Below are 26,411 nucleotides of genomic sequence, written 5' to 3'. Positions count from 1 at the left end.
AAGATTGAGAGTCAGACCTAGAGACCTGGGTCCTGGGTTCAAATCTAATCACAGATATTTCCTAGCTGTGTGATGCTGGTCAAGTCCCTACTCCCATTGCCTAACCCTTACAGCTCTTCTGCCTTAGAACCAATAGTCAGTATTGATTCTAAGACATAAGGGAAAGGTTTAAAAAAAATAAACAATAGCCTTCAAAACACTTAGCATTTATTTAGGACTTATATAGGACTATAGTTGAAGCATTGTTGTATAGTCAGACTTCAAGCAAGGTTGAAGAAAAATAGAATAGGATGCTAGGTGGCATAGTGGATAGAGTAAAAAAGACCTGAATTCAAATTTGATTTATTATTATTATTAATATAATTATTTTATATGAATATAATTTAATTATTAATATTAATAGAATCCACCTCACTGAGTTGTTGAGAGACCTTAGGTGCTAGAGAATTACTAGCTATTAGCTATTATTAGAAATCCCACTTTTGTGGAACCTCTCTGCTATCCCTGCTCACTCAACCAAGTGAAATCAAGGGGTTAATATAAAGTAAAATATAGAGCCTCTGGTTGCCTCTTGTCACTTATGTAGGAATCCTTTAAATCAATTAGTCAACATTTATTAAACACCTACTATGTTCCAGGCACTAAGAGCTAGGAATACAAAAAGAGGCAAAAAGTCCCTGACCTAAAGGAGCTTACAATCAAAATCAAGATATAATTCTGGCAAGAAAGTAAAGACCACTGACTTCAGTCAAGATGACTTGAATTCAAATCCTACCTCTTTTCCTTATTTTCTATATTACCTTGGTCAGGTCACAACCTGCCTATAAAATGAAAGCATCAGAACAGAAAATCTCTAGTCCCTTTGAACTTTAAATCAGAATCCCTATAAATATGATCTTATGAATGAGGCAGGGTAGATAAGAAGAGGGAGGGGGTAACTAGAAAGGGCCACATAAGAAGACTAAGGAGATTATATAAAAAGGAAGGGGAAGAAGGATTGGAAATATATAAAGACATGACTAAGGAGATTATATAAATGAGAGGAAAAGAAGGACTGCAAATATATCTTCCACAGAGAATGAGATGTGCTTTGAGAGCGTGAGTAAGCTTTCAGTCACGAACAATGAGGAACATTGAAAAAAATAACAATAGAAGATGTCATCAGGAAAATGTGTGCTAATAAAAGAAGATGGACTGGCCACATGCATAGACATGCACAAAATGCAGAAAGTGTTGTCCAGGTATGTCCAGGTGGACTGGTACACCTAGCCCATCTTTATACAGTCTCATGTAGCATGGGTGAAGGAAGGACAACAGGTAGCTATCCAGAGTGCTCCTATGGTCTCTACAATGCTAGGGAAAAAACAGTAGTTCTGGGAAACAGTTGAGTCAGGAATTACTTCAAAAAGTATGACCTCTGGTTCTTTGGGGGGAGAGAGCTCTGGGTGAAGAAATGACTTCATTTTATCTTTTCCCCTTCCAGAAGGCAGCCAGGGCTTGGGGAGTCCATTTTTTTCCTCTAACCTCTCCCATCTACCTACATCAGACACAATATCTTGCAAGAAAGTAATTCACATTCCCACTAGGAATGGGCTCAAAAAAATGCCAGTGAGAGGAAGCTCGGAGGACAGTGATTCTTGGATGCAGAGAAGAGAGCCATTTGTGGATTCAAAAGAAGATCAATTCATGAGTCTGATTGCAAAGGGAGTGGATCCAGAGTCTACCTGTGTGATCTACTCAAGCTGAGATGTATCAACCAGGGTGAACAAACAGTGTAAGTCCATCACAAGAGAAAAGATACGAAAGGCTCTAGGACAATGTGAAGTGTGTCAGGACTAGTGTACTCTATGTATGTGCCTACTTTTCCCATTCTTGTTATATGTTTATTGGACAGAATGTTTTATACTTAATAGTTGTAGTAATTCCAATTTGGCAGCTAGGTGGCACAATGGATATGTGTATTAGACCTGAAGTTGGAAAGACCTGAGTTCAAAGATTGCTTTATATTTACTGACTCTAGGCAAGTCACCTAATATTTTGCAAGACTGCCTCAGTTTCCTCATCTGTAAAATAGGGATAATGATAACATACCTCCTAGAGTTGTCATGAGAAACAATGAGATAATATTTGTAAAGTTATTTTGCAAACCTTAAATTCTTGCTGCTGCTGCTGCTGCTACTACTACTACTACTACTACTACTACTACTACTACTACTACTGCTACTACCATCTCTGTAAACACTCTTGCCTTGAGATAATTGTATCTGCTGGCTACTAAAATACTACTAGGTTATAGAACACCTTCGAATTTTCCTGAAAAATTCAAATTTTTGATACAAGCATGAGTTGGAAACTAGCCCTAGAAGTAATGTTATGGTAAGAATAAGGAGTAAAGCCTTCCCAAGGATGGAGTATTAAATTAGGTCTCAAGAAAGCAAATCACTTAACATTTATGGGAAGGGAGCAGCCTACATAAGCAAAACATTATAGTAGTGACTGTTAAGTCTAGTAGGGAATATAAAGATGAGAAAGATATGGCCCCAACCCTTAAGAAGCTTATAGTCTAGGTAAGGAAACAAGAAAAAAGTGGAACTGTGAAAAAAAAGTACTAGATTCTATAACTAACTAGTTACATAAATATTAGACATGTAAATGTTCTATCTTTTTTATTTACAAAATAGATTGAATTATAGGCCCCAAAATGTATAATAAATTGTCAAACTATACAGTTTAAACAATCAGACTCTGTTTATAAGCTTACCTATGTTTTAATTATGAGAAACAAATCTGAAAAAGTTTCTGACAATTTCTGTGAATTTAAAGAGTCAGGACTAAGAAGACAACTAAATGTAAAGGAATCTAGTCTGGGATGATTATAACACTGTTAAAGCTAAGGTACCTTAAATTAAATGTCTTAAAAGCATCCAAGTCTGAGTCACAGCGTGAGGAGGAGTGGGGTAGGCAATGGAAACAAGAAGGGAACATTAGATTTCAATTTTGTTATTAAGGAAGCAAAATCACCATCTAGTGACAATATAGGCGAACTGCAGGCACATGACCCTCGAGGGTCAATGAAGGCTCAAAAAGTCCTCCTATTGATGGAACTCAAGCAGCAACACATCAGTGGTATATGTGCACAGAAGTATGGTAGGCATTCTAAGCCAGTACGTGGAAAGCAGCAGATGAGAGGTATCTATAGGAAGTACTATGAGATTATAGAGAAAAGAAATACAAATATGACATAATTCCAATGTGACCTTGAAGTATAGGTAGGATTTTGGTTGCTGGAGTGAAGAAGGGAAAAAGTATGGTGGGCAATATGAAAGAACAAAAAAGAACCCTGGGATTCCAAAGGCTGGGCTCTAGGCTAAGGATGCTATTCATATCAAAGGATCAAAGTCAAGAAATGATCTTTGAGAATGAGCATAGCCCAGTGGAATTACTTACCTGATAGTATCTACAAATGAACTTGGTGGGACCAATGCTTTGTTGGAACTGAGCTGAGTCACAAGCCTAATGCCTCCTCAGATACTGAGGTGGTATGGAGGAGAGATTATCCCTCATATGACATTGAGGGTTATTTTGTCCTCAATATTCTTGAAGTAAATATGTCTTTGTAAAAGATAATTGATATTTAAAGGTGAAATTGGTGCTTGTCACAGACCCCTAACCACCAGAGAATACAGTTGGTTAGGGATCCAGGGGACAGCAATAGAGAAAAAGCCACCTCTGCCTCTCAGAACTCAGAGAGGTAGACATAGTAGTAGCACGGGAGGATGCCTCATGTTTAGGTCTGGTTGTTTTTTTTGTCCATTGCATTCAGGATTATTTGCAATTTCTATTGTGTTACTTAAGGATGGATGATAAATATGTATGCTGCTATTAAGGATATAGGCTTTTGCATCAGTGAGTATATTGGGATCTTTGAAACTACAGTGTGGCATAATGGAGGGGGGATTAGAATCAGGAAGAGCAGAGTTCTAAGCTGGGCTCATCACTTAATCTTTGAGACTCAAGTGTTTTTTTTATGAGTAAAATGTGGCATTAGAAATTGATAGCCTCTAAATTCCCTTTCAGCTCTAAAGCTATGATCCTATGAAAATACTACATATTCTCCCAAATGTAATATGGCATAATCTTCTCCCGCTTAACTCTGGACCTAGATAATTTTCCATCTCCAAGATATAACCCTTGAAAGACTGACTCCATAGGTTCATGTCATACAATAAACATTTTTCATCCACTCTTTTTTTTTTTTAACCTTTACCTTCTGTCTTTAGAATTAATAGTAAATATTGGTTCCAAGCCAGGGCCAAGCATTTGGGGTTACATGACTTGCCCAGAGTCACAAATTTAGGGAGTGTTTGAGGTCAGATTTTAATCATCTACTCTTTTTAAGGTGGATAATTAAAAATTATTCTATATATTTTTACTGTGGATTTTATTGAAGCGTTGCAGTATTCTAAAGACTGGTCAATTATTATGTCATTTGCACATAGGAGCATTTAGAGAACTTTACCAATATATTTCAACCTCAGTTGTATAGTTATAAAAACATGTTCTGCTAAAACAAACAAACAAACAATAACCCTATTTGAAAAGATCTGCTTCTACATCATTCCTGGGTGCATCAAAGGTACCTTGAATGTATGTCTAGATTGTTCTCATCCATTAGGGAAGAGAAAGTAGCCATATGGGTTAGTAATTGCTGAGTGTTGTGAGGATCGATAATCTTTTTAAGAAGACCTTACCTGGCACATAATAGACCCTTAATAAAAACTTGTTTCTCCCCCCTCCCCCCAATGCTTAGCACAATGCCTGACATATATTAAGAGCTTAATAAATATGCTTTTATCGATCTACTAATATCTTGATCACAGCCAACATTTACATAGCATTTAAGGTTTACAAAATTCTTCATGACTATTATCTCATTTGATCCTCAACTACCCTGCAAGATAGGTATTATTATCCCTTTTTACATATTAGGAAACTGAGGGAGAGATTAAGTGATTTCCTTACATAGTAGATCTCTGGATTTGAACTCAGGTTTTCCTGATTCCAGGTCCAGAGCTGAATCTACTATGCCACCTAGCAGCCCATCTATCTATCTTTCTGTCTGTTTGTCTATGTATCTATCTAATAGAATGAATGAATATAAGGATGAAATGGATTTGTGATTTCATTGAATGAGATACTTTTCATGTTTCTATGTATCCAAACCTAGCGCTTTTTAATTATGCTTAGTTGAAAGATTAGGTAGAACACCTAGAGGGGGGGGTTATTAACAAAGTTCCTGGAGGAAGGGCCTATGTCCCTTTTGTCTCTGTATCTTCTGTATCTCAATTTCTTTGAAAAACATTCATTATAGGTGGTTAGAGAATTTAGCTCACAGAAATGAAAGAAACAGTTCTGAAATGGATTCATTTGTTTTCCAGGCAAGGGAGGTCTTCATATTTTCCTTCTTTATCTTGACAGACTAAGTTCAACTCCAGGAATGCTTGGAGCTGATAAGATTTGCTTTCTTCAGAAACTGTAGATGTGTCAGTGGGAAAATACACTGGAGATTAATTGCCACAGAGTCTATTTTCAGCATTTTAAAAAAAGAAATGCTGGTTAGAGTATAATGCAGTTGGATAATTCAACTAATATAGTTAGTTGGTAGCATCAACTATAAGCTTAATATTTAGCTAAATTCTGTGAGGAATACCCAAAACAGCACAAGACAGAATTGTTGTATTTACAGATTTGACAATCATGTAGGAGACAAAACAAAAACACAATGAAATAGAGAAAAAAATAAGACACCAAAGGAGGAAGTTTGATATAGTAGATAGAACTGGTTTCTGGGTCAGACTGACCTGGGTTCAGATCTTATTTCTAACACATTTTAAGTGTGTGACTTGAGTGAGGAAGGCACTTGACCTGTCTCTAGGTAACCCTTAAAAACTAAAAACCCCCTCTAAGTTGCAAATCTGCAACTGCAATTGCAACTGCAAATCTGCAAATCTGCCTTGTGTATTGAAGGGTGGAGTTTGGCAGAACTCACAGGACTATTAAGGAAACAAAAATCAACAGACAAAATACATTATAAAGCAGCAAAATAAGTAATAATCTAGTGTTCAGTATACTGTATGTGGTCAGGAGCAGAGAAAGATGGACTTGGTAAGAGTTATCAAGATGGCATCTTGGAGAAAATGATATTGACTATAGAGAATTTTGTTAATGTAAATCTCTCAACAACTTTATTGTTTACAGAAGTTTTAAATGAAATCGAGTTAATTCCACTTAAGTGAAACTGATGCTGGATTAGATAAATACACAATTTATGCTCTCCCAAAAAAGTCCTCCTCCAAAGCCTCATCATGGTGTGGAGGTATCTTTTCTCAGATGCTATAATCCAGGGAGCAGAAGGTCTGTCAGGTTTTACCAGACCGGAAAGGCTTTGAGTACAGCAGACCCAGTGACAGATGAGCCCATCTAGGTTTGGAGAGGGTTATCAGCAGATTGCTGGTCACAATAGGGTGAGATTTTGTAATCATAAATCATGATGATGTTATGCTCAGATAGAGATAGGAATAATCTGTAACAGAGGAAGGACTATCCATACAACTGAGATCTTTTGAAATGTGATTCATTCATATTTTTTTCAGTTTCAGACTAGTGCAAATTTGTTGCACAATCATGAGCTAAGTATTCTGATGAACAAATGGCATTATTTTATAAGTAAATCATATTTTCCTCAATTCTCCAGGGTATAAAAATACTTGCATCTTAAAGGAATTGATCTGGGACTTCTGAGTATCGTTGGATTTCTATAAAGCCTTTTCTGTTTATAAAATATTTTACATGTTTATTGGTTATATATTCCTCAAAACCAGTTGAGGGAGATCAATATGAACAACCTTAAGAGGAAAATATGGACCAGAATCACTTAATAAATCAATGACAGATTTTAACATAAAATTTTAAAACCTGGAATCCTCTGCTATTTTTCTAACTCAGAATTGTGGGATTTTTCATCTCATAAACAAACTATTAAATGGCACTTCTAAATACAGAGAAATAAAAAATGACTGTAAATATTCATAAATTTCAGCACTAGCAGTTACAAAGGACAAGCCTCAGGTTTGTTTTCCTGGGGAATCAGAAACTCCCTAGAATAGATGTAACTTTATGCTTGACAAACTGGCTGAAACAGTAGCCTCTTTGATTTTATAGACCTTTTAGATAGATTGCTGCAACAACCACAACAAAAATTCACAAAGTGGTATTATCTAAGGTAACACAAGTCTTCTTACATAGATTACACAGTCTATGTTGGGAGAAATTAGTTTTTCTGATTTCTCCTAGTTTCAGTTAAGATTATGAGAAAATTAAATATTTTCTTTTAGTTTTAGGTGATAATTTCTAATTAAGAAGAACCACAACATTTAATTTTTGACTATTCAAAGGATTTATATATGCCTGTACCAATAACTTTTTTTAAAGTATACCTATTTTTTTCCATGGGCAGTGGTAATCTTCCTAAAGATATTAGGATAGAAATATTTTGGTTTGAAATTGAGGCAATAAATGACGTCTGTCCATCTTAGAACTTATACTGTTCAGATGCTTATAGCAATAATCAGGCCCTGTTTAATTCAAAATGGAATATTTTACAGTGACATGCCTTGTAAATGTATCCCCTATGAGCACAGATGGTATAAAAATGCTTAGTGATTTTTTTCAGACTACATGTCATGCTGTGGGAAGATATGGCTGAAATAAATACATTTTATTTTGCTTTGTGACATTTTCCCATATGATTTAATTATAGAGTGAAGGGCACATAAGTGAGCTCCACTATTAAGTGGGACCCATTATATGCTCAAGAGCAAATTCAAATCTTTTGTCAAGCACATTTTTAGCAAATAAATTGTATACGCAATGTAAATAATATGGCATTTGGTGGCAGTCGATTTGGTTTATGTATTTTGCCCAAAGGAACAGGTGATTCAAAGTTTAATTTGCCCCTCATCTACTTATTTTTAATAACTTGGCATAGTAAGCAGTTCTCTGGATATCAATATGCCAATTAACAAAATAATTCTTTCATTGCAGTTGAGATAAAGGGTTGATTCTAATCTACTTTACTTGGGTAGGCTAAAATAAAACAAACTAAATAGTCAAAGAGAAAAGCAGGAAGAGAAGACAGATTCCATGTCAGCTCTATGCAGATGCAGAGGAACTGAGCACAATAACCTTTTACATGTTGTAGGAAAGAAATGGTAATGCAGAGATACTCTTCTCCCCTATGCAGAATAAAGAATTAGACCTCATGCATCACTGAATGCTATGCATCAGCTTCCTGTCAGGCACTGGCTTTTGGGGGGCCCACAGGCAAAAGCACTGCAAAGTTTAATTAGAATAATTTAACTCTATTCTGGGGATAAACACTTTTTTTGGGAGTATTTATATTTGTATGAGTGCTAGAATGTTCACACTCTTTACAAGTAAAATAGAACATTGTACTCAGTATACTTAACAATAGGTTTAAATGCACACATGTGATCTAAAAATGTCACATTCAATGTTATGTTATATTTAAAATCCAATGAATTGACCAGTAATAAAAATATATTTTCTTTACTGAAAATAATTATTCAATTAGCCCTTTTAAATGAAATGATACAAAGATTATTATAGTCTCAAGACAGGTACATATCATATATTCATGGCCATGCACACTTTGAAAAACTGGAACTTTGTGAAAACTTTGTATTTTAGTAAGCAAGACCAAAAAAGAATGCAACAAAAATGAAAATCTCAACATAATGCAGACTTGAACAATTTCTATTTACCACAGATAGGTTGCTCTTTGATTCCTGCCAACTTAAAATTAATCACAATATCTATTTTGACAGTACAATATAGGATTTATGGGTTTAAAATAGAAACTCTTTGCTTTAGATGCTTTTCCTCTCAGAGGTAAATCCACCTTGGAATTTATTTATCTTGCTCCTTGTGTATAACATAAAGTTCATGTTTTGCTTTAAAAGGATCTTGGGTAAGAGGTCTAGAGATGTACTGCTGGAAATCATCTTTAGAAATATGAATATTCAAATACTATTTATAACATTTCCTAGAATTACTCATAGTCAGTTTGAAATTCATAAATGCTATAGAAATGAAAATGTATAATTTAATTATATAAAGACTCATAACTAATAACTATGCATATTTTAGGTATGACAAAAATGTATTAGTATTTAAATTAAATTTCTCTCTATAGGGATCAAATTCTATTATGAAATGTAATGGAAGAATAGAAATCAACTTCATGAAAAGGTAGAAAAATCATGAAAATACTATTCAAGAATCTTTAATTTTGTTAGTGAGTATTCTCTGTGTACAGATTTAAACATCTTTTTGTATTAGTAGGTACTATGGGTAAAAATTAAATCCACACAGTATCTGATCTTTTGGTATTGAGTCTTTCCCACTTTAGTTAGGCTAGACCCCAGGTAGTGCACAGGGATGCGTGACACACACACAAACACAAATCTTTCCACTTATGATTCCTACCCAAAGTCATTCCATTTTGGTAAGAAACTGCCAAAGGTTGTATTACACTGATATAATCCTTGAGAACTCACATTTCTTCCATGCCATGATGAAACAAAGTGATAGGACTTTAGTGAAGGTTGTGTCTAGTCAACAAAAGTAAACAATTTAAAAATCTTTTTGGTGTTTTTAGGTTTCAAAATGGGATAGTTTTGAAGTTGTCAGTCTGATTAACTTCTATTTTCTTTTCTTTTCTTTCTTTCTTTTTCTTTTATAAAACCCTTACCTTCCATCTTGGAGTCAATACTGTGTATTGGCTCCAAGGCAGAAGAGTGGTAAGAGCTAGGCAATGGGGGTTAAGTGACTTGCCCAGGGTCATACAGCTGGGAAGTGTCTGAGGCCAGATTTGAACTAAGGACCTCCTGTCTCTAGGCCTGACTCTCAATCCACTGAGCTACCCATCTGTTCCCTTAATTTCTGTTTTAAAAAACTGAATTTACCCCAAACTGGTTAAATTGACCAATTGACCTCTAATATAATAAAGCAAAAATGCTTCATGGCTACTTATATTTTTCATTTGAAAACCTATTTCACAGGATTTTTGAGGCTCATAAAACTCTTAAATTGGAAGGAATCTTCAAGCTCATGTAGTCCAAAACTTTCATTTATAGTTCAAGAAACTGAGGTCCAGTGAAGTTAAGATGCTTGTCCAAGATGGGAATTTTCAGATGGAATAAAGTCTATTTAGTTCTGTGGGAGAGAAGCTCTCTTTCCTTTCAAATCTCAACTCTGCAGGGTTGGTCCTAAAATACAAGCTAATTGACAGAGCAATAAGTAGAAATGAAATTTCCTGATTTCCAACTTAGTCCTCTTCCCAGTGCCAAACTACTCTCTTGATGATATAGAACCAAATTAATTTACTTGGCTACCCTCATTCACATGAATGTTCCTAACCATACTTCTAGAACTCCTGAAGACAGATGTCTTTTGTTCTTTTTTAAAAATCCTTATCTTCTGTCTTAGTATAAATGTTGCTAATTAATTACTTAAGAAGAGCAGTAAGGGCTAGGCAATGGGGTTAAGGGACTTGCCCAGGGTCCCAAAGCTAGAAAGTGTCTGAGGACAGATTTTAATCCAGGACCTCTCATCTCTTGACCTGGCTCTCAATCTACTGAGCCACCTAGCTGCCCTTAAGACAAATATCTTTTTGGAGTCCAAATTAGACCAAGAAACATGACCCACCTCATCTGAGGAATAGACTGAGAGCTCCAACAGAAAGCATGAAGGGGATAGGGATAAAGATGGATCTATATTGAAAGAAACAAATCTACAGGATAAATACCTGTGAAGGTCTTGCCTCTAAATCTGTCCTCACATTTGTAAACCACTTTCTTTTAGTAGTTACACAAATTTACAGTATTGCTTCTACTTAATCCAAGGGACCCTTTTAACCTCTAACTCTGCTTTAACCTAATTATGCCTCTGTTTGCCTTGGTCCTTGTTCTCTTGACTTCTTCTCCTGCTGCTTCCAAGCACCAGCTCTATGGCATAGGTGGATTGTATTGCATACAGAGTTAACTTAAGGTTAAATCTTAGGAAAAGAGTAGAGGTTCATTGTTTAAGACGAAGGATCAGAACTGGTAGGCTATAAATTGAAAATTAATATTTAGGAAGAATGAAGAGGTAAATAGATATCAATTATTTAAGTTAGAGCTTAGGTTGGGAATAAGATTTAAATGTGAGCCAGAGAGACAAATGTTGGGTTAAGTGGCTGAGGCAGGAATATGATAGATAATACAATCAGAAAACCTTTAGGACCATATAGATGCTTTTGAGATATAGAAATTACACATGTACATGTATATATATATATATATATATATATATATATATATATATATATATATATATACATTGAAGTTATACCATGGAAAATTTACCAGATATATTTTACCCATCATGAATTCTTTCTTACTAGCAGGAGCAAGTTAAAAGGGAAAGGGAAATAAACAAGATTAGGTGAACATCACATCTCTAAAAAGATTAAACAAGAGGGGAAAAGACTTATATGTACAAAACTATTTATAGTAGCTCTTTTCAGCTCAATTCAAAGACTTGGAAACTGAGTAGTTATCCATCAGTTGGTTGATTGATCAAGTTATGGTATATGAACATGATGGAATACTATTAAAAATGATGAAAGGGACAATGCAGAAAAAACCAGAAAGTTTGTCTATGAACAGATGCAGTGAAGTGAGGAGATCCAGGATAATAATTTATACAATAAAAACATTATCTTAAAGATAAACAACTATGGAAGATTCTAGAATGTGGATAAATGCAATGATCAGCCATGATTTTAAAGGACTTAGGATGAAACATGATTTCAATCTCCTAAAAGAGAACTGATGGAATCAAAATGCAAATTTAGATTTTTTTTTTGTCATGGCGAATGAGGAAATTTGTTTTGATTTACTACATATTTGTATGAAGGGCTTTGTTTATTTTCCTTTCTCAATTAGTGCAGGCATATGAAATTATAAGAAGAACATTGATTGAAAAAAAATTTAATCTAATGAAAAATACACCATGCTTTAGGATTGTTACTTTGGCAAAGGTTGTATGTTATTATAGATAAGTTAATTTTCAAATATGATTGCTTTTTTGATTTTATAAATACATATCTTTAGTCATCTTTTTTTTTTTCAACTTTATTCCTAGTCAATTGTTTTGGGTGAGATTTTTTTTTTTTTTGTGGATTACTGTGACACCACTTGAATCCATTTATTGTTTCAACTAATTTTCTGCTAAAGATAAAGGCATTTTCTAGGAAAACTATCAAGTAATGCACAAATGATGACATTTTAATCTCTGGATTTCTATACTACATCTCTCTGGTTCTACTACAATTGTCATAATTTATTTTGCACCTATATTTGGTGAGAATGCTTCTATGTTCTTCCATTACACAATGTTTAGCTTAATATATATATATGCACATATATATATATTTATATATATATGTGTGTTAAAGGGAAAAATTCATCCATATACTTTTTAGGTTTTTAAAATAATGAATGAATGTTGGATTAAAAAATTTTTCAAAGAGAGGGAAAAGGGAAGAGGGAGGAATGCTGTTCAACTTTCTTGCATCTAGAAGAGCAGGTTCTGGTTTCTTGAGTTTTTTCAATGAGACAATCAAATAGGGTATCCAGGTATAATTACCTCCAATTCTATAATTCTAAATTGAGATTGGGGAATCAGAATGAATACTGTGAAATAGGGGGCAAAGGAATGATTGAACTTAATTTATATAATGGCTAACTTTCCTATGTTTAACTTAATTATTAAAATGTCCAGGAACACACAATATATGCTAATTAAAAAGATGATATTTAACTAATTTTCAGAAAATGGAAGAAATATCTACTCTATGAAATTTTAGCAAATAGAATATAAGAAAAGGAAAGAATAATTATTCTACATAGGTCACCACCCCTATTATTTTAAATCATGATTGTGAAACTCTGCATGAAGAGCAATATAAATATAATTGAGGGAACTGAGTTAAATTAAATACCCTGGATTTGAAATACACTTGACAAGATACTTTGTGGTACAGAAAGGATGCAGAATGAAGAACTCTGTCATCTAGACTGTAGTTACAGACTTGGAAGAGATATATTTAAAGTATTCATAGTTAAATCATCACCACAGTTTCCTGATTATTAAATTGGTCAGAGCATTTTTTTTCTTTCCTAAGTTTATTGCAAACCAAAACTTTGTGAACAGTAATAAAGTTTTTTTTTTCAAACCATTACTTCTATAGTATACAAGAGTATTTAATAAGTTCTTTTTTGAGACTCAAGGCAAATCTTTATTGCAACCTGAAGAGAGGTCTTTAGGGGAGTATCACAATTTACTAAGTAGATGAAAAAGATAGTTTTGCAAGAATGAAGAAAGTGAATAGTGAAGAGACAGTCATGGGTCTGGTGTAAGAGCCTCTTTCTATCTAACTGAAAAAGATCGGAGCAAAAAGAAATTGTAGTAGTGGAGATATGAGTATTATTGACTATTATTAGGTGAGTGTAGGAAGCATGGAAAGCTAAGAAAGAATATGGAAGTATATAGTCTTATCAAGGAAAAACATGGAATTCCAATGCCTAGAGCTATGTCCAAAATAGACCATTTGCTTAAATAATATGGGAAATATAGTTAAATTGGAATCTGAAGTGACTTGTTCATATACAGCCATTATATATTAGAGGCAAAACTTAAAACTCAAGTATTACTGACTATTAAAAATGTTTCCCCTCACTTTTTTTACATAGAAATATATAATTTATAGCTAGAAGGGAATATAAAGATTTTCTGTTTCAATTGTCTAGTAAATTTTATTTTGTTTCTATATCATCTTCATTTATTTAAAAAGTTAAAAAAAAACTAACCAATACATCATCCAAATATTACAGCATATGTTTCCATAGACTACTCTATATCCACTAAGAAGGAAAGGGGGTCTATTTTCTCATCTCGTCTCCAGGTGTAACGACTTTTTATGCCACTGGACCCAGGCTTCCAATGCCGAGAGAGAGTGGGACTGTCTCTGTGCATTGACTTTTCCACTTAAATCTCCTTCACGCACAAGTGTTTTTGTGCACACTTTTATCTCTCCTGTCAAGACTAAGATAGAAGGGCAAAGGCTAGACAAATGGGGTTAGGTGACTTACACGGGGTCACACAGCTAGGAAATATCTTAGACTATATTTGAACATGGATCCTTCTCACTCCAGGTCTGGTGATCTATCCTCTGTGCTGCCTAGCAGTCTCTGCACATTATTTTTTTCTGGTCCTGTTTACATCACTCTGCATCATTTTTATATCTTCTCATGCTTTTCTGAACTTTTCTTATGCATTCCTTTTTTAAGGAATAGTAATTTTCAGTTACATTAATAGAATTTAATATAATTAGTAGGAAACTTTTATGTTTCCAGTTGTCTGGAAGTCATAAAAGTCATGCTATGAATATTTCTTTCTGTGTTTGACTTTCTCAGGGTGTATGGTTATAGGTGAGACTTCTAGGACATAGGGAATACATATTTTAAATAATTTAGTATAATTCCAAATGGCTAAGTCCTTCATTCTGTAGATGAGGACAATTAAGATGGATTACATGACTTGCTCAAGGCACAGGAAGTAAAAAAACCGACTAGGTAAATGGACCAATGACTGATTCTAAATTCAGAGTTTTTTCTACTAAACACCACAATTCCTCACCTAAAAGTATTGATGTAACTTGTCAAAGTGTCCAATAAACTTCTAAAGTAGAGTTCATTGATTCAGAAAATTTTGTTCATTGTTACTGTTTCTTGTGCTAAATTTGGCATTCACTGGAGAAAAGAAGAGATAGTCATTCAAGAACCAAAGCTGAGCACACAGTTTATATACTCCAAGGGGTTTCCTGTCAGTAAATATTTATTGACTCTCTATAATATGCTAGCAGCTGTAAAGCAGAGCTTAATGTTCAAGTGGTGTCCAGCCCCAATTCATTTTAAAATAAACTTTCCCTGAGTATTATGTCAGTACATACTTAAAGGAATTCCAGTCTTAAGCAAGTATCATGAATATCACCCTAAGTCCAAGGCATGCTTACTTTTGGAAATATTATTAATATTTGTGAATCATCCATGGGGATCTATGGCAGCTATGAAGAAATGAAAAAAATAATTCCAGAGCATTATCAAGGAATTTATATCCTTAAATGTGATGGAGCACTATTTTCTACCAAAAAAAGCATGTATATGAGGATGAGAATCACAGAAGCATAACTTGGTGTGACAAACTCTTATACGGATTCCCTAGATATCTCATAGGATGTGGGGGAAGTTTCTGACATTTTTCTAAAAGATATCATATTTTATGTTAAATCAAGGAATTCTGGACACTGGGGCACTTGAGATTTGGGAGATTCTTCATATTATCAGCAACAAAGAATAAAGAATGAAAATGAGAGGTGTTTTTTTTTTAAATAAATGCCCTATGTGGAGAATACTTCTCATCTTGCTTTAGGGGTGACCCTGTATTGTTAAAGGCTATGCCACTGCAGTGCAAGCTCTGGCATAACTTACAGACCAGATGGCACAGTCTTCTGTAGTGGTTACCATAGTTGCAGTCTGGTTAAGTTAGGGGAATCTGGTCACCAGAAATTTGTCTACTGGTTGATAAAATCTTTCCATCCACAGAAACTCACAAAGAATATTTCTCAAAGCAAAAGGAGGTTAAAATTCATATTTCTGGAACCCATACCCACACCAATGGAATAACGAATCCTTATTGATATTTATAATATAAAATATTTTATTTATACAGATGTTGGTAAGTTGTTGCTAAGTTAAGTGGATAGAGTGCTGGACTTTCAGTAAGGAAGACCCAAGAGTTCAAATCCTGCTTCAGTCACTTACTTAACCTTGGGACTCCAGGCAAATCATTTAACCTCTCATAGCCTCAATAACTTTATCTGAAAAAAAAGCCAGGGATAAAAATAGAGCCTGCCTTGTATACCCGCCAGGATCAAATGAAATAAAATGTTGAGCACTTTGCAGACCTTAGAGAGTTATTTACTGATACCCAATTTATACAGCAACTTTACAATTTATAATTTAAAATTTATAATTTAAAATTAAAAAAAAATTAAAATTTAAAATTATAATTAAAAATTTAAAAATAAAAAAATAAAAACAATTTAAGGTAAATAGTACAAATGGTATTATCATCATTTTGTGAATGACAAAACTGAGGGTCTAACTCTATGAGATTACTGGGATACTTGTTTAACTTCTCAAAAGCTACTTAGTGAAAGAACCAAGGATTGAACCATAGTCTTCTGATTTTAGAGTCCACACCCACATGTGCACACACAGAAACACTTGATTTTTTAAAAATTCATTCCTTCTGTCTTGGAATTGATACTAAGCACTGGTTCTAAGGCAGAAGAACTATAAGGGTGAGGCAATTGGGGTTAAGTGACTTGTCCAGGATCACACAACTAGGAAGTATCTATGGCCATATTTGAATCCAGACCTTCTTGACTCTATGTCTGACTCTCAAACCCACTGAGTCACATAGCTGCTTTATTCCTTGACTTTTGAGTTCTGATAAATACCAGGTCTGGCCATGGTGATAGAGAAGATTGCCTGAATCCTGGAGAGCGAGGGAATGAGAGGCCACCATATTTCAGCTACACCTATTTGGCTTTTCTACATTAGCCTGGAAAATGTAGCACCATTTGTAACAGTATCTATATGCAAAATATGTTCCAAGTCCCAAACAAGTGGCATTACAAATGAACTTTTGGAACACATTCTGCTTAGAAATTCAGGATTTCCTATGCTTTGTAGGTCTTAGGAGCTAAATAAAATGATTTTTTTCCCCTCCCAGTTTGGGTCTTTTAATCTGACCTTATGGAATCCTTCCCTATTTGCCAGCCCTAAATTCATTTGTCATCCTCTAATTTCAGTGCTTTCCAAAAATGTGCCGAGGCAAAAAGAAAAGGTGACAAATCTGAGATATCATTGGATTTTCCATGGTCCATTAATATAACCAACCAGTGCCTACCTAGTTCATCCATTACAACTGATAAAATGAAATCTCGCTTTTTCAGAGGGAAAATTCACAATGCTGCCTCAGAGTTTTCCTTCTTCAAATTTAAATAATCAAACTTAAGGAATTTCAGTTGGTTTTGGAGGAAAACTTACATTTTTTAGAATGCAGAAATTTCCTGCAATTGAGCAATACTGGAGAGCAATAGTAAAGCATCAAGATTTGGTGTCATGAGTCACACCTACTATATGCCACAGAAACACAGATAATAATATGAAATGCTTATCCTTGGCCCTAAAATGCATTGATGTAACTTAAAGAGAAGAGGAAAAGGACTTTCAGCTTGAAAATAGTAATGAAGTAAAAGGCTGATAGTTTACAGCTCCCTAATAGCAAGGCTGCTACCATCTTAATGATATGGCTGATGGTATCCGTATACCATTTAAGTTTGTAAGTTTGTTTCCCAATAAGTTTAATACAAAATTGCATATTTAAATCATTTTAAAGACCTGAGATTCTACAGAGGCAATGAAATTCAGGGTTATATTCTGCCTATTCCTCAGTGCATTAAAATTTTTTTTAAAGTTTAAAACATCAACTTAAGAAGCTATTGCTGCCAACTATTCAATTCTAAGTAACACCCTACATTATAGTACCTTTCTCTGGAACACATCCTACCTCATTTTATTTTTCCCACTTTTATCTTCTGATTTTTATTACCAGGGCTATTTGCATGAAAATGAATTCTTTGCTCTTTAAAGGGTTCATCAGCTCATATTGCTTTTCCTCATCTGAAGTCATAATTAATGATGGGTGAAAGAGGTTTAGAGGTTCAGTTCAACAAGGCATACACAAGTTCAACTGTAGTTGTGAATTACTAAGATCCATTTCTCCTACTCTATCACATTTGTGAAAATGCTGGCTCTAATTCTCTTGTTCCTTTCTCTCTTATCCATTTCCTATTCTTTGTAGTTAAGTAATGTTGAATTATTGTGCTAGAGCTGGAAGTGACCTCAGAGTCAATATAGTCCAATCCATTTTACAGATAAGGAAATTGAGGCCCATGGAGGATGAGTGACCTCATCAAGGTCATACAATTCCCTTTCTACTGCAGAAGAGTTCTTTCAGCTTCTTTTTTTCCCAGTATAAAGCTACCAAGGTAATGACTGGTGAGTAAATAAATGATAAAAATACTGCTACTTCTACTCTTGATCTAAGATTTTATTTTATTCATTTATTTAGCTTTTAATAAGCCTGCTATTGTTTATTGAAGCAATAAGTTTTTGGAACTGTGATGGGTTCTGTGAGGAACACAAAGGAAGTATATGGAGTAACCCTTATCATTCAGGAAATCACAATTTCATTTATATAGCTGATGACCTGGGAAAATGATGAGCTATATTTGTGCTTACTCTTTTATTTTCAGAAGTAGTTTCCCCCTTACAACCATTTGATATAGACAAACAAAAATCAATTTTTGTGGCCAGATTTTGAGAACATCAGAACTTTTGAGAATTCCATTGTCAATAGTGAGGCAGCAAGGGAGATAGCATGGCATACTAGATGGAGAACTGCTTTGGGATCAGATGACCAATGTTCAAGTTTTGCATTTGACATATTTGGGTATATCATCCTAGTCAAGTCACAACTTCTTAGGACTCCAGGCAACTAAAACTAAGTTGCAGAGCAGGTAAGGAGTGCCACACCCAAGAGTTCCCTAGATCAGTAAAATACATACACAAGCAATGCTGGAACCACACAAAAACCGATATGCAGAGATTGGAGGAAGGAAATTTAAAGGGGAGAAATAGGAGATACTAGACGAGTCTCTCTGACCTTCAGAGTACTTTATGGCAACACTAGCAGTGAACAGACAATTAGTGTTTGATGGTTGATAGTCTGAGTCTAAGCTTCAAAACTCTCTCTGTAACTCCTGGATTTGGGGCATACCAATGGATTGGTTTTCATTTTCTTAGGTTTGAGAAGTACACAGATCAAAGAGTAATTGCTTTTAGTCCCTAGAACTTCATTCCTTCTGCTTCTAAGTAAATAAGAAGAGCCTATTGTACACATTCGAGCTGTGATTACATTTCTTAATTCCATTACTCTCATGAGATAGGAGTCCATTGAAATATAACAGGGAAGGAAAGAGGGCAGAGTTTTCTGAAAGGTAGAACTAAACCAAAGACATTAATTAGATAAACACAGGTAGATGATATCTATAGACTAACAAGATTTTCATTCCCTAAAAAGGCAGAACTAGGGACTAGACTGCACTAGTTCTCTGAGCATCACCATTCACTTCACTAAATGACCTCTGGTGCTAAATGGAGCACATAATATTTGGAGTAAACATAGCCCTGCCAGATCCTGGCTTTCCACAATAAATAAGATCATATAGTTGTGCAACAGTGCCCCTTGCTGCTTTAATACACATGCACACACACATACACACATACAGAATCAGGGAAGAGGGGTTAAAACAATTGTCTGATGTCCTGCAGTAAATTAATAAGAGATGACAGAATTTGAACCTACAAGTATATCAAATAATTGACAGTCTTTTCCTGAAAACAACTTTTTTTTTCCTGTTGATTCATCATGGTGGCTTAAAAAAAAAAAACAAACCAAACAAACCTTTACCTTCTGTCTTAGAATCAATACTAACTCCTGGTTCCAAAGTAGAAGAGCAGTAAGGGCTAGGCAATTGGGGTTAAGTGACTCTCCCAGGGTCACATAGCTAGGAAGGGTCTGAGACCAGATTTGAACTCAGGAACTTTCATCTCTAGGTGTGGCAGCTGCCCCATCACTATGGTATTTTTAAGAATGTATTACAAATACCACTAAGGATTAGTATTTGAAACAATGGAATATCATTGGCTATGGGATAGTCATTATATGCTTTCATTCATTAGTGAAAGTACAGAGAATCATGAAATGGTTCTGCATCTTCCTTCTGACAACAAAATAAGTCATGAGAAGAGAACTGGACAATTGTTTATGCATTTAAAGGAAGCATTCCTTTAAGAAAATGGGTTTTGTTTTCTTGGATAACTTACTTGTCATGTGGCATAGAATCTGAGAAAATTAGTGAGTATTCATTCTGCCAAGTAGCATAAGTTTAATAATGTAATACATGCTTATGAGAAAGGAAATACAATTTCCCTTGTACAACAAACACTTATTAAGCACCTGCTATATCTATAGCATGCTGCCAGGCATTGCAAGATATGAAGAAAATGTAACACAGCTCCTGAACTCAGGAAGTTAATATGGTTAAGGAGTTGATGAAGGTATTAAATACAAATATGCATCATATAACAATATAAGCTATCATAAGGCAGAATGAGATTAAATGCCAAATGAATTATACAAATGATGACTGTAATAAATTTAGGAAAAAAGAGATCCTTGTGGTTTCATGGAGGAGGCTGGAATTGAGTTTGAAGGATTCATGGAGAAGTGTTCTAGAGAATGAATGAAAGGAAGAAGCAAAGGTATAGTTTAAAAAATACATATGATAGATCCAAGAATAGACCATTTTGACTGGAAAACATGTTTCTATGCTGTTTGGTCATGTTTAACTCTTTGTGACTTCATCTGGAATTTTCGTAGTAAAAATCCTGGAGTGGTTTGCCATTTCCTTCTCTAGCTCATTTAATAGATAAGAAAACTGAGGCAACCTGAGTTAAACAATTTCTCCAGGGTCCCACAGATAGTAAGTATCTAAGGCCAGATTTGAACTCAGAAAGATGGGTCCTCCTGACTCCAGGTCCAGCACTCTATCCACTGAACCACCTAGCTGGTCCCATCCCTGCTACTTTTTAAGCTTTCTTGGTAACTCCAGTGCTTGGCAATTTATAGGCAATTAATAAATGTTCATTAATGAACTGACTTAATGAATAAATCAACAAGTCTTTAATAAGCACCTATTATATGGCAAGCACTAAGCTGTTGGTCAGTCATTTTTTCATAATGACCTAATTTCTTTTTATTCTGGGACTCTCTTCTTTATCCTCTGAGATCACATCATCCTCAGGGCTAAATATAGCACTTTTTTCAATGACACACAAAGGGTAAATCTGTTACATGACATTATTGTGGACATTCCATAAAATAGTGAATATTCTCATCGGCACTTTACTGCTACTGCTTGTTCAGCTTTCACTAACCTAAACCCTCTAGTTCTTTTTCTTTTATACTAAATAAAATAAAATAAAACCATTTGTCTTTTTTCTTTTGTATTTATGGGTTTATTACTTGCCAAGGCAATGCTTTGTGTTTGTCTTTATTGACTTTCATCCAATTTAATTGGGCCATTCATCCAATTTGCCTATATTATTTTGAATTCTTTGAGTTGTAAAATGATGAAAGATCTGAAAGTATGAGAACATTCTTCTTCTTTGAATTCCAAGAATTGACATGATTAAATTGGAAATAAGGGCAAAATTCTGTATTCCATATTACAAAATATGTAATTATAGCATATATTTTATAATTGTAACTTGAATGGGGAGATTTTGTTAAAGAAATGTGACATTTCTTTCTGAACATAAATTTCACTGACAGACCATTCAGTGGAAATTCAAGATGTACATGGATTTTTAAAGGAAATACAGAAAAATCATTGAGTGGATTATCTAGGACTTCAGATATGTGTAGAATTTTAGAGGTGGAAGAAACTTTGGGATCTTTTATTTTAACACTCTTATTTTATAAAGAAAGAAATTGGCCCTCCGAGAGAAAGAAGGTGTAGGAACAGCTCTGGTCTTGGCTTCCATTTTAATGTTCATTTAATTTCATTTACACTATCTCTTTTCTACCTACCCATCTTCAACTTAGATTTAAGCAGAAAAGAATAGTACATAGGTACTTATTTATAAAAATAACAAAGGAAAAATACAACAGTTAGGTGGTGTAAGTGGATAGAGTTCCAGGTTTGGAGTCAAGATGATCTGTCTTCCTGAATTCAAATCTGGCCTCCAACACTTACCAGCTCTTCAATCCTGAGCAAGTCACTGAACACTATTTTCCTCAGTTTCCTCACATGTAAAATAAGCTGGAGAAGCAAATGGCAAACCATTCCAGGATCTTTGCCAAGAAGATCCCAAATGGGGTCATAAAGAGTCAGAAGCAACTAAAATGAGTGAACAGCAACAACTTGATAAAAATACCAAGGGAAAACAATGTGGTCTTTCATGTGGTGAGCACCAAATCACATCAACTGAAGCATTTAATCCTCAGATGCTACACACATGCTTTCTCATTTGACCTTCAAAAGCAACACTGTGAGGTAAATACAGTCATCATTTTTATTTCAATGACAGGAAACAGGTTTGGATAGGTTAAGTGTTTTGCCCATCCATGTTCACAATAGTAATAAAATTTAGACATGGGACCTAAACTCTGGTCTTTCTGACTCCAATTGCTTTTTCTATCTCCTACTACATTGCCCAACTGAAAATGAAAGATTTAACTTAAAGAAATTATTGACCTTTTTCATAATGGGAAATTTCTACTCAGCATTTAAATACAAATCTGAAATTCTTCTTTGTGAAAATTTGTCCACACATATTGCAAACTGTTTTCATTTTCCTTTATTGTCCTCTAATGATCTCATCAAGAGTGCATAATTAGTGCAATAGACTGCAGAATACTGGCTCTGCCCTGAAGCAGCCAAGCAGAGTTCTTGACTAGCCCCACTCTCCCTCTGGAGTTTAGTACTGTTAATGGGCCATGATCAGTAGGAAGAATGTCGAGGGATATGCTCTTTTTAAAATAGCTTGTGATCTCTGGCTTGAAGCAACAGTTCTGGGGCGATCACCATCTGCACTAAAATGCATATGAAAGATTTTTTTAAAACCAAGTTGCCAAGGTCAATTAATAATGGCGTTTGATGCCTCCAAATATTGCTATTAGCTGTTGAGCAGATGGACTTTTGTGCCACTTTTCTTGTGGTCTGTACAGATGCCCTAATATGCTCTTTGGTAATTATCACTGGAACAATTTTAAAAAATGGAATTCATAAAAAAGTTCTGTGATAAAATTCGGGTAATAATTCAGAAAAAATGAACTAGAAATGATCAATAGAATTTTAAATATATTAAAAATTAACATCTGAGCTACCTAGAAATTTCTGTATTCTCCTACCTGGTGAGTATTAGCATTGGATTGGTATGTTTATGAAGTAACCCATATTGTCATGGAGCTATCACCTTGAAGTAGGCTTTGGCTAGATTTAATATGAATGTTATACAGTCTGTTTCAACAAATGGCTAAGTTCATTCAGCATCTTCCCCACAAAGAGTATCAGGACCTGGGAGTAAATAAAAGGATTTTAAGAAAATACATTTTTTCCCTTAAAGACCAGCAGTTAAAGAAGTTTCTAACCCAATTCCTCCTTAAATATTTTTTATCTCATCTAATTGTAATATTTACTAAAAACATACAATACACATGTGATATGTATATAATGAAAGATCTATTGAGATGTAAACATTCTTAATTTTCTCTGCATAAAAAGGGTAACTTTAGGTCGTGATTCTTGGCAACTTGTGGCAATGAGAATGTACTAGGATTTATTCTTTAAATTATTACTATAAACATTTAAACTGTCACTTAAAAAGAAAGTCCTGAATATAGCTGGAAAATATTATTATGATTCACCTTTTTAGGCTAATAGCTGACCATTTATCTAAATAAACTAAAATTAAAATAAAAATTAAAAGTATTTTAAAAGAGAAATACTACAAGAAATTTCGAGGAATCAAAAATCTAAATAGTACTTCTCAGGTATTTATTAAAAGAGGCTATTGCAGTAAAAAAGAAAATGAGCAAAGCAACAATATGTTTACAAAATTATTCATTGTGAGGATACAGCTCTGACAAAAAAATAATTTAAGTGCAATGATTATATATATATACATATATATAGTTGGCAAAATGAAATCTATAGCAATAATTTTGTTCCAGGTAGATGATATATTTTCAACATGAGTAAATTCAATATAATTTTTTATTTTTGAAAAAGTATCTGCTATTGAATTTTTATCTTAACACCAAAACACTTTGGTGGGGTAACTCTTTTAAAATATCTTTTAATTTTGGTATAAGATTCCTTCTTTTTAACAAATTCATCTCTGAATCATAAGAATGTGTATGAATATCTGAAAATATTTGTATAATTTATCATGAACAACAAGTCCTTTGAGCACCTGTTTATTTAGTGGGAGTTTTTCTCTCTTATTTAGACCTCTAACAACAAGCTAATTATGAGGATTAGAGTATATGTATGCATTATTTTGTGTGTGTTGGTGGGGAGGGTAGGTAGGAGGACAAACCATGCTATATACTAGGGAATTTGCTATCACATTTTTCCCCTTGGAAACACAATAAGGAACATTAGATTTTTAAACAACAGCCCCTCTGAATTGAAAACTTACAAACAAATGTTTCATTCTAGATAGATACAATACTGGCATTTTAGCCCAAATAAACAAATCTTAAAATAAAGTTTCTTTTTATTCTTTACCAAATACAAGTCTAAAACATTTACAAAATTGTAGTAATTAGAAGAGTTGAGTGATTCTTTTTTCAGTTTTAATAAGGTCTTAAAAAAGCTTAACTTTCTTAGTAATTCAAGTATCATTTAACATCTTTTATAGGAAAAAAAAAACAAACTATATTTGATAGAGTCAACTTCTAAGCAAAAGAGATTCACTGGTTTCAACATCATGACTATTATTTGGTGTCTTCCCTCCCAATGAATCTTAAGATTTCAGAGCCCCTAGAGGCATAGACACATAATTATCCTCTTCTGCCAACATATTAAGAAAGGGTATGCCAAGTTGTCAACAAAGAAGCACATTTTAAAAAAGAAGCTTCAATACACCAATGACAGCTTTTAGCCACTGATTTCCCCCCTACAAAAACCCATTCATTTTAATAAGAATTCTGAACTAAGTTGCCTGATAAATTGCATTGTAGCAAACTAGATTTTGGTGGCAAAACAGGAGCTACTTTTTCATAAGTAATGTAATTTCTGATAACACTCAAATATATAAAAATAAACCCACGGAAATAGAAAATATTTCTGAAGTAAGCAATTGCTACTTCTGAGACCAATATAGATTTCAATATATCCTTATTTTGATGATCTGCAAATTTATTAATGAGAATAATCCTTCAAAGTGGGTAGATCACAAACCATCCATTTTTCTTATTCTTTGAGAATCTTTTCCACATCATTCCAGAGATCTAAAACAGAGATTCCAACCAATGTGTCAGAAGCCTTCTTCAAGTTGTGGCAGAAAATATTAATTAAGCACCTACTCTGTGCCAGAAACTGGTTTAAAATCACTACAGTTATGAAAAAAGGCAAAAAAAGTCTCTGCCCTCAAGGAGTCCATTCTGATGGGGAAGACAACATGCAAACAAATAAGAATAAACAACTTAGAGTCAACCTAAACATGAGAAATCAAAAGAGGAAAGCCAGTAGCATCAATTAGTCAGGAAATGTTTAAGATGGTCTTCTGACGTTAAGTCAGTGCACAGGCTCTTGATGTGCTATTTTTTCTTGGTTTCAGTGGTTCAAATGAATTCTTTTAAGTGATTATGGACCTCATTTAGGAGGCTTTGCAGTGTTTGGATTTTACTATAGTTAAAAGAATGTCACTCACAATCAGAAGCATCTGGACAACTTCATGATCTACAGAGGAGATTGCTTCCCCTTGGACCTTCTCAGAAACTTACACAATATGGATAACAAGTCCATATTTTGTGTTTCATTCAATATTAATCACCAGAGAAATACATTGAAACAAACTGTTTTGTATCTTTCAAGAAATCTTACATTGTTTTAAAAAAGGCACGGGAGATATTTTCTTGGACAAAAACATCAGACCATGACAATTAGATTACAGATGGCTTTTAAAAGGGTATTTTACTCTGCAAATGAAATGTTTTTTTAGTGTTGATAAACAATAAGCAAAGTAAGAACTTGAATTCTCTCCTCCTCTGTTCCAATTATGTGACTATAAAGATATGGCCTACTATAGAATAATATTTGTAAAAGGCTATTTTTCATAGGATAGAGCACTTGAAGCTCACAACAGCTCTGTGCATAAGGGTAAACTAAATTTTTAATCCCATTTTAGGGGTGAAGAAACTGAAAAAAAAGGAAGGTTAAGTGAGTTTCTCTTGCCACATATAGCCATCAAGTTAGAAACATGTCTTGAACCTAGGTCTTCTTAACTCTAATTCCAATA

At 34.2% G+C, this 26,411-nt stretch overlaps 1 protein-coding gene and 1 long non-coding RNA gene across 2 annotated transcripts in view; both read right to left on the bottom strand.

The window, feature by feature from the left end:
* PACRG (parkin coregulated) overlaps nt 1-26,411 on the bottom strand; it is a 632,164-nt gene that overhangs the window by 174,439 nt on the left and 431,314 nt on the right. The window lies entirely within an intron of this gene.
* LOC130456851 (uncharacterized) overlaps nt 1-26,411 on the bottom strand; it is a 70,255-nt gene extending 43,844 nt beyond the window's left edge. Inside the window, exon 1 of the long non-coding RNA XR_008915880.1 lies at nt 1-26,411. This exon is cut by the window's left edge and continues 3,284 nt beyond it. This is a non-coding gene — a long non-coding RNA (uncharacterized LOC130456851).

Source organism: Monodelphis domestica, chromosome 2 (genome assembly GCF_027887165.1).
Source record: "Monodelphis domestica isolate mMonDom1 chromosome 2, mMonDom1.pri, whole genome shotgun sequence".
In the NCBI taxonomy this organism is placed as follows: domain Eukaryota; kingdom Metazoa; phylum Chordata; class Mammalia; order Didelphimorphia; family Didelphidae; genus Monodelphis; species Monodelphis domestica.
The sequence above is the reverse complement of the archived record's forward strand: the minus strand, read 5'-3'. Positions and strand labels throughout refer to the sequence as shown.